Here is a 13,099-nt window from a genome sequence, read left to right on the forward strand (position 1 = left end):
TGAGGCCATAAAAAAACCAATAACTTAATCACACGTCACCTGTTCGGAGAAATAATACTCCGATTGGATCTCATGCTGTGGTGCAAAGGTATAATTCTCTGCAAAGTCCACCACTGAGACAACCACCCCTATAGGAAATGTCCATGCACCGAACTGACGATCCTCCCACTTCGCAATGTGCGAGTGGCATATGTAGTGGTACAGCTTCCCTCGAAAACTGTCAATGAATACAACGCATGGTGTCTCCTTCCCCACAAGCTGCAACCTCCTCGACTATGCACCACCATCTAATGTCAGGGTACTGTACTCATACTACTGCCAACGAACCATCTGTATGTCACAAGTATCTAGTGCAACTCGTGGCACTCTAGCAAAGTCACCACACAAAGTACACCTGCCTTCCACACAATCAAGGGAGTGGAATAAAGCATCACCATCTCGTGTACACAATATGGAATGAATGAAGTCGTGAGGGCTAGTAGGAACCACTCCCTTATGACCATCAAGGGAATGGAATACGTCATACATCAATCCAAAATCCACATGGTAGCAACAATAGCATGTGTCACGCTCCCGAGAGCATCGCATAAACCATGGCCTACATCGCTCAAATGACCTCTGCCTAATCCTGAACTATGAATATGCCTCTACAAACTGAGTGTACAACTTAGTCTGGGTACACTCCAAAAAACATGCACCATGCTCAATGTACACATCGCGTGACACCCTCTTCTGCAATGCCTTCTTGAACACAGGGGATGCTCTGCAATGCTCCTCCCAAAACTGTTGTATGAAGGACCTAGTGGAATCATCCAACAATCGATCGCTGTGAGGTGCATGACCACTCGAAGCCCAAAGAGCATCACTCTCACTATCCTCTAGACTCTGCCTCCTAATCATGCCTGCTCGCAATGTGCGCGGTGCAATCTGAAGTTCAGACGTGAAGCGATACGCACATGGCCTGTCATATGAGGTCTACTAATGGCAGCCACAATAGCACGACGTGCTGCCGAGACATCACTGGAGTTCCTATGCTTAATAGAAGCATAGGAACGCCGAACACTGCTAAGGACCTCGCTACATACAACCCTATCTCTACGTGCACCAAGACCAACAAGCCTCCTACACTCTACCAAGTCAGGGTGATCAATCAGGGTTGTGAGAAGAGCAGACTATGAAGCTGGCGTGAGGTCACTAAAAAAAGACTACACAATCTTGCTAGTACGACGATAGATAGTGGACTTCGGCAAGTCACATCGTGAAGCAACACTGCTGCTACAAGGTTGGGCAAGGGGATCAATGGGAGATAGTAGGGTGGAGGGGGGAAGGGAGGCGCCAAGGGGAAGGGGGGGAGGGGGAGGGGGGAGGGTAGAGGGGGAAGAGGTAGAGGTAGAGGGAAAAATGTAGGTGGCTAGGGGAAGGGCAAAGGCTGGAGGTAGGGAAGCGGATGAGGATGTGGAGGGGGGGACAATGGAGGTGGGGGTGGGGGTGGGGGTGGGGGTGGGGGTGGGATGTAGAGGTGGAGGTGGATCGGTGGTGGCAGCGCGAGCTCTAGCTCTAGAGGCTCTCTTGCACTCACGAGCCTTCCGCTTGTACTCCTTGTCAATGAGATTTGGGGGGGGGGTTCCTACATCTTTCACGTCTACTAGCTCTACGGCTTTAAGAACCCATTCTCAATGAAAGTAGGATGGAAGGTGTGACAAAGTGATGGGGAGGCGAGAATGGCGAAGAATGGGTGAAATGAACCAAAACATGGTGCCTTATAGAGAGCCTCTCATCCACTAAATTGCTCTTACTCATCCACTAGATTACTCTTGATTATTATTGGTGGAGAAGATGCTAAGATTGAAAATAATTGGCTACTAAAATTACGTTGGATTTTGTTTTGAAACTAATTTTTGTGGTCTACTCAAATAAGTTGATTTTAATCATATTATATATACATGGAATCCAATGTTAATTTTAAATATTTGCATCGTTTGATTTTATTTCAGTTTAATATTCACATAACATATGTGCCTATCTTGATTAATATTTTCGTTAATGCAATTTGAGAATAACCTATGTGATAAACCATGATAATTTGATTATTTTGCCACTTCCAAATATCTCCAAATACCTTGATTGTGGTCATATACCATGACAATTTGATTATTTTGCCACCTTTGGATACCTCCAAATACCTCGATCATGGTCATAAACCATGACAATTTGATTTGTCATTTGATTATTTTGCCATTTCCAAATACCTCCAAATACCTCGATCGTGGTCATAAACCTCGATCGAGGTATTCTATGCCTCATGCACATCCTAGTCATCAACCTCGATCGAGGTATTCTATGTCTCACGCACATCGTGGTCATAAACCTCAATCGTGGTATTCTATGCCTCACGCGCATCATGGTCATAAACCTCGATCGTGGTATTCTATGCCTCACGCACTCAAATCACATGCATGTATAACTTACCATGCATGTTGATGATGTGGCTCGCCATCATCATGATGTGTATACATGTGGCGGATGTGTTACCATGCATGGTGATGATGTGGCAATATGGTGTGGAATATATAAATCTCTTCCATGATGTGGAAATGTGATGTGGCATGATGAGTTGGCATTCATGAGGTGGTAGATTGACATGGCAAATTGAGGTGGAGGGATTGGTGGTGTGACAATGTTGACGAGGTATGCCAAGGTGGCAAGGTGTGATGACATGGCTCTAAGAGTTCCTGTGATGTGGAATGATGAGGTGGCACATGTGGCTGATGTGGCAACACGTGTGGCAATCTAAGGTGACATGGCAAGGAGTGATGTCACATCTCCTTGATGACATGGCACCATGCGGTCTAACAACGTGGCATGGTTGCAAGGCAAAAATAGATGACTTAGCCTTCCACATGGGCAACATGCACACTCCAAAGGCTTGCCACTAGGGTCGGTGATGCTCCTAGCCTACCTCACCAAGCCTAATACCAAGCCTACCTTGTCTTGCTATTAGGCTTGGGTGGCCCTTTTTCCCCCACAAAGGGAGATTTCACTCTTGGAGGCCATATTGTATGTTTCTCTTACTCAAATTTAACCAAAATTTTTTCCTCTTATTCATCATGCGGAGGACTAAAAATATTGACATTTTTGAAATGTTTGGTCATGTTTGAGAATTACTAGATTTATTTTTAATATTCTTTGTTGATCCTCTAAGGAGTAAAAGTAAAAATTAAACTTCAATCTTCTTAAATCTAACCGTTGGATTTGGGATTTGATGATTGAACCACACACCCTTATGTGCCTACTAACCTTCCATCGAATTGGATTTGCTTAATTATTCAAAATACTAAAAAAATGTGGTGTGCTACTAAAATGCATGTATTTTATGACTTTATTTATTATAAATAATTATTTATAATTAGATAAATCATTCAAATAATTACCAATAAATCAAGTTAAGCTTTACATAATGTAAAGAGACCACCTACAAAGTTTCAATAACATTTAATCTAAAATGAGTGAGAAATTTAGAATTTAATATGACACTCTTTGTTCGTGACAAAGGTGTGACCGCCCTGGAACCATGCCGTGTGACACAAAGAAATTTTTTGTGTGTGCATCGAATTTTCGATCAGACTATACCATTGTGTGCACAATAGCATGTGTGATGTTGTGTCTGAAGACTTCAAAAAAGCTTGTTTTTCCACCTCCTTAAGGATTGGGGAGTGAACAGAAAGTGGACATCCTTAGCTTGCTACTTCCCAAGACAGTACCATTATGCAATGTCAAACCAAAACTGTAACATTTCTGTAATGTCAAAGCAGAAATGATGGTATCATGTTGGATTGAAACACAAACTGAAAGTCTGACACCCAAATAACAGCTAAAACTACTACACAACTAGAATCTAAATGATGCTAGTGGCCTATCTATACTGGCTACTCAAAGCGAGTTATAAACCCAGAATTGTTTATAGTAAACTGTGTTCTTAAAACTATCCCTACCGTGGCTCAATCCTCAGGATTTGGTCCGTGAGCTATAATGATTTGATCACAGGAAGGCCCATCCAAATCAACTTTAACAACAAAAAATGCAATGGTGTCCATGAGAGAAGTAAATGTACCACCTACAGATTGCATCTAATTTGTTGCCCATGACACATAAACACTAATTATTCTATCTGGGTGAAAACATACTTGGCCATTGAATGGCTGTGCTTCGAGATAACTATTGCCTAAACAGCAAATTATTCTCTAAACACAGAAAATTACCAACCATGGATCATGTATTACACAACCAAAATTTACACTTTTATATATAATCAAATGACAATAAGATAAATCTGTTTACGATGACCAGAGATTCCATTCAATATGAACCCAGTTCTTGAATCGATTATCACCAATAGAGAACACTGTAGCAATTAAGTTAATGCTAGCAAAGAACTCTAGCACAGTAGAATCGAAAAGCTATCAGCTTAACAGCAAGAAGCACGAAGCTTCTGAAATACAACGCACGATGATCGTCAAATAGAAGCCAGAACTAACAAAGTCAAGCCGTGCGACGCTTTGGAAAAGGAGGCCCCAGATTTAGTGTCATGAGGGTATGAATCTTAATTCCCCTCTTCCTCTCACATAAAATCTTGTGGACTGGAACATCCAAAGGCAACACTAATAAGACAAATCTCGACTTCACATATACCAATCATGCAAAGCCTTCAATCCGACTTACTCTCTGCATAAGCTTCGGCCTCAAAAGCTCTCTTCATAGATCACTTCAAAAATTTATGAATCCCTAACCTCATCTTCAAAGAACCGTCTATTTCAGGGACACTCTTCTCGGTCATCGATGCAGGGAATGTCAACTTCCTATGAAGGTGAGATGTTTCGATATAGCACGTCGCCCAAGCACCCACACCATGAGGTCCTCCAGCAACACCTGCATGCATTCAAAAATGTATTGAACAAAGGCCAAAAACAAGCAAACTCAAATACAGCACGAATCATTTCTTCGCCAGACTACCATCGACCTACCATAGCATTGTCCATAACTTGTTTCCCCTTAACCTTCGGATCTGGCACCACCTTCTCAGCTTCTAGAGGATATCCAATTCACCTATTCACACAATCATCATTCACTTCGCATCCCAATAGAATTTAGAAGGACAACTCGAAAACAAACCCACCATCCAAAGAAGACGTGGCGCCATCGGCCAGCTCGGGTTTCTTCTTTGCAAATTTCAGCAATCTGCAACGGCACAGTTTGCATGCATTAGTAAACGATCCACAACTTCAAAAAGGAAATCAAAATGGAAACAAGAATCGTGAATGATAAAAGCATGAATGCTAAATAACCTCTTTGGAAAGTAGAACTCCCAGTGTCCATTGAACTAGCAGAAGCTTGCACCTGAGGAGTTGGGATTTCAGCCATCTGCGCTATTGCTAAAAGACCCCCAGTGGAAACTCTACATATGATCAACACAACGAGACTACAACTTCCACACTCCACAAACATTATATAGAACATCCCACAACCGTCCCTCTCCAGAGTAGTCGAGCTAAAAAGAAAACTCAACAAACCAAGAGCCATCACTGCTGCACGGTCGAAAATGTAAGCCATGCACCGCTGGGACGAAGCACACTACACATCAAGAAGCCTCCAATATGGAATCAAGACCAATCCGCCCGCTCGCCGGAAAACCCTCCCATGCAGAAGAAGACCACACACTGCCTCAAACTGAGGGTCACGCAAGGGAGAAGGGCATGTGGAGAATAACACATGGAAACCCCTCATTGGGAGAAGTACACTGCAGCCTGGGTGACATAGGAGTTTGCAATGTAGGGACTGACATGTCAAGAAAGAAACTGCATGTGCAACCAATCAACCGCAAACAACAAAACATTTTGAAACCGAGACGTGCGTAGAAAAATCACAAAAACGCAATTTCGCTTCTTAGCGGAAGCGCCATGAGTTAGAGGCGAGAGGGAGGCCAAAAAGTAAAACTCCTTGGACATGGGTTTCTTACATGTAAGATTGGTGTAATCTTGGATAAAATAGATGGAGGGATGAGGATTCTAAAAGGGGGAGATTCGAGGTGGGAGAAAGGGTGAATGTGTGTGTGTGTGTGAGAGAGAGAGAGAGTGAGAGAGAGAATAGTAATGTAAGTTATTGTAGAAGAAGGGATAGTAACACTGCATGGGACGTGAAAACCGCAAGAGCGAACCAATCCAATGCTGCATGCCAATCTCATTCTAGCGGCGTCCTACGCCCTTCTCGCACTCTCCACCTTCTTCATCATCTTCTCCTTTTCACCACCCCTTCTTCGTCGCTTTGCCCAATTCCTCCACTCATTTCACCACCCATCACAGCTCCTTCTCTCTCTTTCTGCATACCAGCTGCAACTTCTTTGCCTTGCTTATCGCCCATCTTTCAATGGACTCTCCTCTCAAGACTTCCAGCCCCACAGCTACTCCCTGTGCCGCCTGTAAGCTCCTCCGCCGCCGATGCGCCCCCGACTGCCTTTTCGCCCCCTACTTCCCGGCGGACGAACCGCACAAGTTTGCCAGTGTGCATAGAGTTTTTGGTGCCAGCAACGTCAACAAAATGCTCCAGGTATCTTTTGTAAACGTTCAATGTCGTTGACGCAATTCAACAGCGTCTTCTCTTTCAAGATATGGTTGCATTGAATCGTTTCTCGGGTTCCAGCAACTTTACGAAGATCAGAGGGCGGATGCGGTGAGCAGTATGGTGTACGAGTCCAACGCGAGAATCAGGGATCCCGTATATGGTTGTGTTGGAACGATTTGCTGCCTGCAGCAACAAGTTCTTGAACTTCAAACGCAGCTAGCGGTGGCACAAGCTCAAACAGTTTATTTGCAGATGCGCCAGGATACTATTTTGTCCAATGCACTCCTCAAAGACCAGGCTACAATCCAAGATCCCGAATTACTGTCCAACCCACCCCCCTCGGGGTCCCTTGGCAAATGTACACTGTCGCGCTCGACTTGACCATTTTCTTTCGCTCTGGTGGATGAGAGCATGGACCTCGGCTTGTCGTATATATATAAAAGTATTACCCTCACGGTATAATGATCGTTCCTGATGCAGCACAAAGGTCTTGTACTACTTAAGCATAAAAATACTAAAGGTCTTGTACTACTTAAGCATAAAAATACTAAAGGTGTATACAAGCAAGTAGTGATTTCTGACGCTCGCGTGCTGATCAGCCTTTGATTGTTAAATCGCTTCAGATCAGAGGCTTCAAAGTTTCAATTTAGGTGAATATCACAATTTTAAGCTGCACATTGACATCTGCACCTTTCAGCCGACGTCCACGAAGTCCTTTTTTTCCAGCTGCAGCCCGGAGTGCAAGCCAGTAGATGGCTTCTCAATCTGCATCTTATGAGAATCCGCGTCTTGAATCAAGGCGCGCGCTCTCTCTCTCTCACACACACACACACACATTAACAGTGGGAATGACATCGTGTGTAAAATGCTTGCTGAGTGGTTTAACAAACTAGATTCAATTGGTTGCGTCATCATGTGCAAGCAAGATTAACGGGCTTATTTCAAGAAGAGGAGAGTTTTATATATTCTTAGTACTAGGAGGTGTATTGCCATTCAATTTTTTAAGATTCCAATGTAGAATCTCAATCTCTTGGATTTGTAGGTCATTGTCGAGATCATTCAGCACACATGCCTTGATTAACACGCTTTCCCCTTCTCATCTTAGTGTAGAAAATTAAAATGGCGAGCTACCTTGCTTTTCATCACTACCTTACTCCCATTGACCATGATGTTTGACAAAGGGCTTGGGTCCCATTTGCCATTTAGAAAATCGCTTGTGGCTCCCCCACTTGCCATTTTCTAAATGATAAATTTGGTCCCTAGCAAGGCCTTTCCCTAATATAATGACATGAGTTGGTTGGATATTGCATGTTTTTAATCATATCATTCCATTGGCTCAATCTTTGTATAGTCACCCAAATGGCTATCGAAATGTGTGTCTTTAACTTGTTAACCACGAAACAAAATGAGGACACGTAGTAGCTTGGAGAAGAAGAACCTGCCACGTGTCATAAAAAAGGAGCTCTTGGATGGAGGCTTAGAGAGGGGAGGAGGTGGAAAGACAAGAGGTAGGCTTTGAGTGGGGAGGAGGTGGAAAGACAAGAGGCAACTTCGGGAGGAAGGAGGACATAGAAGGTCAATGGAAAGGCTGAGGAAGGAGGAGATAGAAGGTCAATGGAATGAAAGGAGGATATGGAAGGTCTCAGAGCCATAGGTTAAGACTTAGCCAAAATTCCAAAAGCCAATCCAAGTGAATTGATTAGCAATTTAAGAGTTGATCAATGCATGTGCCAAAAGGAGCTTCAAGTGTTTAAAACATCCATTTGTTTTGGCCTTGGCCATTTCTCAATTACTTTTTGGTTGATCTGTTTCCTTGATTCTAGCAAAGCAGACAAATGAGAGCTCCATTGGATCCAGACAAAGTAAGCAAATTGGATTCCTGAATCTAGCATTGATGAAAGAAACCAGCACTAAACCATTCAATATCTAGGGGAGAAGGAGGCCTACCTCGCGGCATTTAATTCACAAACCACCATTGTTGGATTACTGGAAACTTTTCCACTAACTAATAGTTTAATCTGTATAAGAATAGTGTCGCATTTACAACTCGAGATTTACAAATGGATCTAAATGGAGTGATCATATGCATGCTTTTGCACAAAGTGCTTGATGCGCTCCACCTAATGTTGAGGTGATGATCACAAAGTGGATCTCTTGCAACTACTTGCATTATTCTTAATCTATAGCTTGTTATGAGATCATTCACATAAGAAACTGATCGAACGATAGGAGCATAACTCCCTGAAGCAAATGCTTTCTACTGGCTGACGGAGGGAAGATCCACCTTTAGATGGGGAGTGGTTAACGATGGTCATGTATCTTTGCCCATGCAAAGCACGGGTTTAGTACTCGTAGTATCTATGCAAATACTAGCCAAATGTTTACACAGTGGATCTAGGAGCCATCCAAAGCCCCTGTGCATTTGCACCTCCAAATATGCCATGCTAAAATGCTTGCTAGAATCTCCCAAAAGGTATTCCATCAAGGCATGTGCAAATTTGTAAGGAATATGTGGCACATAATTCCCTACTAAATGTCATTGAATCACAAGAGCCTAGGAAGAGTCATGCCTCTCATAAAAGACCTGAAGGCCGAGAGAGACAAGCCACCAAACCCCAAGTCATAAAGAAGGGGAAAGGAACAAAAGTACTCAAGAGATTATTAATCCCTTTCCGAATAAACTTTGCCTATGTGCAATCCCATACACAATGCCGTATGGACTTCTTAGTAGAGAGGCAACAAGGGCAAGTAGATACTTGAACCTCCACATGTTCACAATCGCTTCGTGAATACAAAGCCAAAAGAAAGCACTAGGGGAGATTTGGAGTCAAAAAGGGCCCCATAAGAGGCTTATAAGGGAGATGTTGAGAAGATGGATTAATTCCTTAATTTTAGGTAAAGAGCTCATGGTAAGGATGGATTTTGACTTTTCCTCAAGAGGAGGAGGGGCATTAATACATGGCCGCCAATTTATTTGGCATTTTGGACGGCCTAGATGCATTCCCCAACTCCCATCCCAATGGTGTGCTATGCTTTGGAGACCCTTGGAAATTGGATGGTTTCAAGATCCAACGAGCTAGATGGTTGCCTCATTTGGTCCATTGGATGAGAAAGTCCATCCAATGGCCACACAATGGTGGTAATAATGACCAAAGATACCTGACATGCCACGTGGAGCATACAAGGGCAGATCTGATAGGCATGGCGAGTGACAATTTGCAAGCATAAAGGGCCTTAGCATGGGGTAGGTGACATGCTTTTTATGTTTTTTAGCATGTAGGGAATAGCACATGCGAGCACAATAAAACCATATTCACATTTTTAAATTTTTAATATAGTAATAGTCCAAATGTTCTAGCCTTATTACTTTGCATGCAACTAACTAGTAACGTACTGTCCTTCCAATTGATCACCAGTCTCTGACCAATACGTGGTTTCACCTAACTAGCACATCACATCTCTCCTGATCTCATCTCGCTGCATTTTGTAATTTGCATTCTGCATTTTGCCCATCATTGTTCCTTAGTTTCTCCCTTCTCAGCTCAATCTCTCTTGCAAAACCTAGCTGAGTTGTACTCTCATCTCAGTTACTCTCATTTTTTTGTCCATCACTCATTGGAAAAAATCTTCCCTCTCATCACCAACGTTTCAGCTCCTCATAGAGTTTTTCGCCCATCAGATAAATCTTCTCCTTGAAGATGCCACCAAAGTACCAGAAGTGTCTCTCGCTCCAAGATTACCAACCCCTGTTTGCAGGGCACTTTATGCAAAATGATACTGAATTCAACTATATCAATGGATTGAGCATGGAGGGATTGGACCTATTGAGGATAGTGTAAATTGCACATCTACATAGGGCATTAGGGGCAAACCCTAGAAAGGCGTGAAGCCTTCCGTGTGTGAGGCATCTTTTGTTGAAAGAATTTTCCATCGAGAGAGAGTGCAAGCCCCTCTCCGACCGTCAAGGCAACAAGACCTTCGTTGTGAGACATCTTCATTTTTGCTCTAGTTCTTCTTCTAAAGCTCCGTTCACCCTTCATTTTGCTTTAGAAAGCTCCCATATCTGATCTCTAGAGTTCAAGATATGGTGTTGAGAAGTTCCATGGTTGTTCATGAGAGATATTGATTGTGGGATCCTTTGAAAGAGAGAGCATTCTAAACCAATTTTGAGTGCTTAGTTGTTTAGGATTGAGAGAGAGAGCTAGTTCTATGAAAGACATAGGGACTCTCAGAGACATCTATTTGAGAGATCATTACAGAGGCAACCATCTTGACTTGCTTCTCTAGCTAAGGCTCTCTACCCCAATGGCCCTTGGCACCTTCTATGACTCATTGCAAGCATGACTTCAAGGGCTGCATGAACCAAGTGCATATCAACCTTCTAACAACCTAATAGCTATGGTCTCCAATGAGCAGATGCTATATAGCTCCAAGAAGCAAAGCCCTTTAGAGGCAACTAGCACCAAATAGGTAGCCCAACATCCAAAGCGTCACGAGCAACCTCGACTAATAGCCAACTCCTACAACCACCTGCAAGCCAATGATGGATTGCAGATCCAAAGCTCGTGGCTCTCATGTAATCCATCAGCGTGACCATAGTGGCCTTGACATCTCTCTCTCAATAGAGACACCAAGCTTCACCTCCACACTACCGGCATATAGAATCCAACAGCCAATCGACACCCAATGTGCCAAATCCCTCTAACGAGCTGGTAACCATAGCAAGCTCCTCTACCACCACAATGAGTAGCAAAGACCACCACCAAACGACCTCTTTCAATGGCCCACCATCTATGAGAAAGCACTCGACTGGCTTCACCGACTCAAGCATCTAAGCAGCTGGCCAGGTAAGACAACCCACGACCTATGACGAGCAGCCGTCCACACCATCAATCTACTACACCCAGCTAAGCAACACCTTCTACAACGGCGACGCTCACAAACGATGTCTCCATCTTCAAAAGGAGGGGTTTTTTAATTAAATTTTTCAAAAAATTAACAGGATTATAATTACATGTGGGATTTTTTAATTCAATTTTAGAAAAAATTCAATTAGTTCATAAGTAAAGAGGAGTGTTTTTATTAGGGGGTAAATTTTAGTTGAGGGGTTTCTTAAATAGCCCTTGATCACATGTGATATATAAGGTTTCTTCGTAGTGCACCTCCCGAGGGCTCCAGCACCTCAAACATCAACTAGCTCTCTTGGCAACTCCATCTTCAATGCCACGCTACAACTGATGAAAATTTCATGTCAAAATGGAATCTTCAAAAGATTCCAATGAATCTTAACAGGGAACCATGAAGAGAAGATCTCGCAAACAAAGCATTTGCTAGGAAGAGAGTTTGAAATGACAAACTTTTGGGTTGAGGCTATCAATACTACGGTTTACATCGTTAATCGTAGCTATACAAAGGCACTCACAGGTAAAACACCACATGAGGCTTACAGCGGTAAGAAGCCATCTATCTCCCACTTCAGAACGTTTAGGTGTGAATGCTATGCGCATGTCAAACAAAGAGAGAAACAAGCTACAACCAAAAATCTTGGCTACTCTCTACACCTAGTTATAATCACTCTACTATAGGCTTGATTCTTGGCACAACTTGTTTTCCATCACATGACTTGGTTTCAGATCTATAAGTTCAGTGTAAGCCCCCCAGTGAGCCCTCATTGGTGGCAGCCTTCATCCATTGTTCTCATGGATAGATAATCTCGCCAATACATGAGTAAGCCTCTTAGATAGAGCACTAGGCTTCCTCCAGCACAGACTTTTTCACGTCACACAGTTGATGATACACTAGTCCATGACTTCAGATGAGATCCATGAGTGGAAAGATAATCTACTTAGACCATTCAACATCCATAAGGTATGTACCAATTTATGACATTGACTCGAGCCTCCGTTGGTCTTGAGAGATTAGTCATAGATTCTTCACTTGCTAGCATGGATCAGCCCACACATTCCGATCATGCACATTTGTCAGTAAGCCCTCAGTATGAGGCACATTTCTTGGTAAGCCCTCAGCACAAGGCACATTTGATGGTAAGCCTTCAACACCAGGCAGTCCCATCAACACCCACTCATACTATATGATGCACAGCCATCATCTTCATCTCATCCTCATGAATGGATATGACTCCATCTATTGTCACATCAATTATAGATTGTGCCACAGGAGTTCACCATTGGTCATGCACTCTTACAATAGGTAAGTCCTCAGTACAAGGCACTCAAATCTCCAGCCACACGCAAAGATACATGCGATAGCACATCCAGCTCTTTAAATGATTCCATTCCCACATCCATCATCGATGCCTTCACCTCCAACACAAAGCATACATTGGACACAATTTGCACTTCAAGACATTCCAGCATTCAGCTCAATCATGCCGCATTGCATCCCAGTTATCATCACCTCTTTTGATCATTAGATTACTCCTCAGCATGAGGATATTTATGGATCAATGCAGCCTTGTCCCAGT

The sequence above is a fragment of the Dipteris shenzhenensis genome, chromosome 7, assembly GCF_047967505.1.
Source record: "Dipteris shenzhenensis isolate YYH24624 ecotype China chromosome 7, Dip_SZ_1.0, whole genome shotgun sequence".
Classification (NCBI taxonomy): domain Eukaryota; kingdom Viridiplantae; phylum Streptophyta; class Polypodiopsida; order Gleicheniales; family Dipteridaceae; genus Dipteris; species Dipteris shenzhenensis.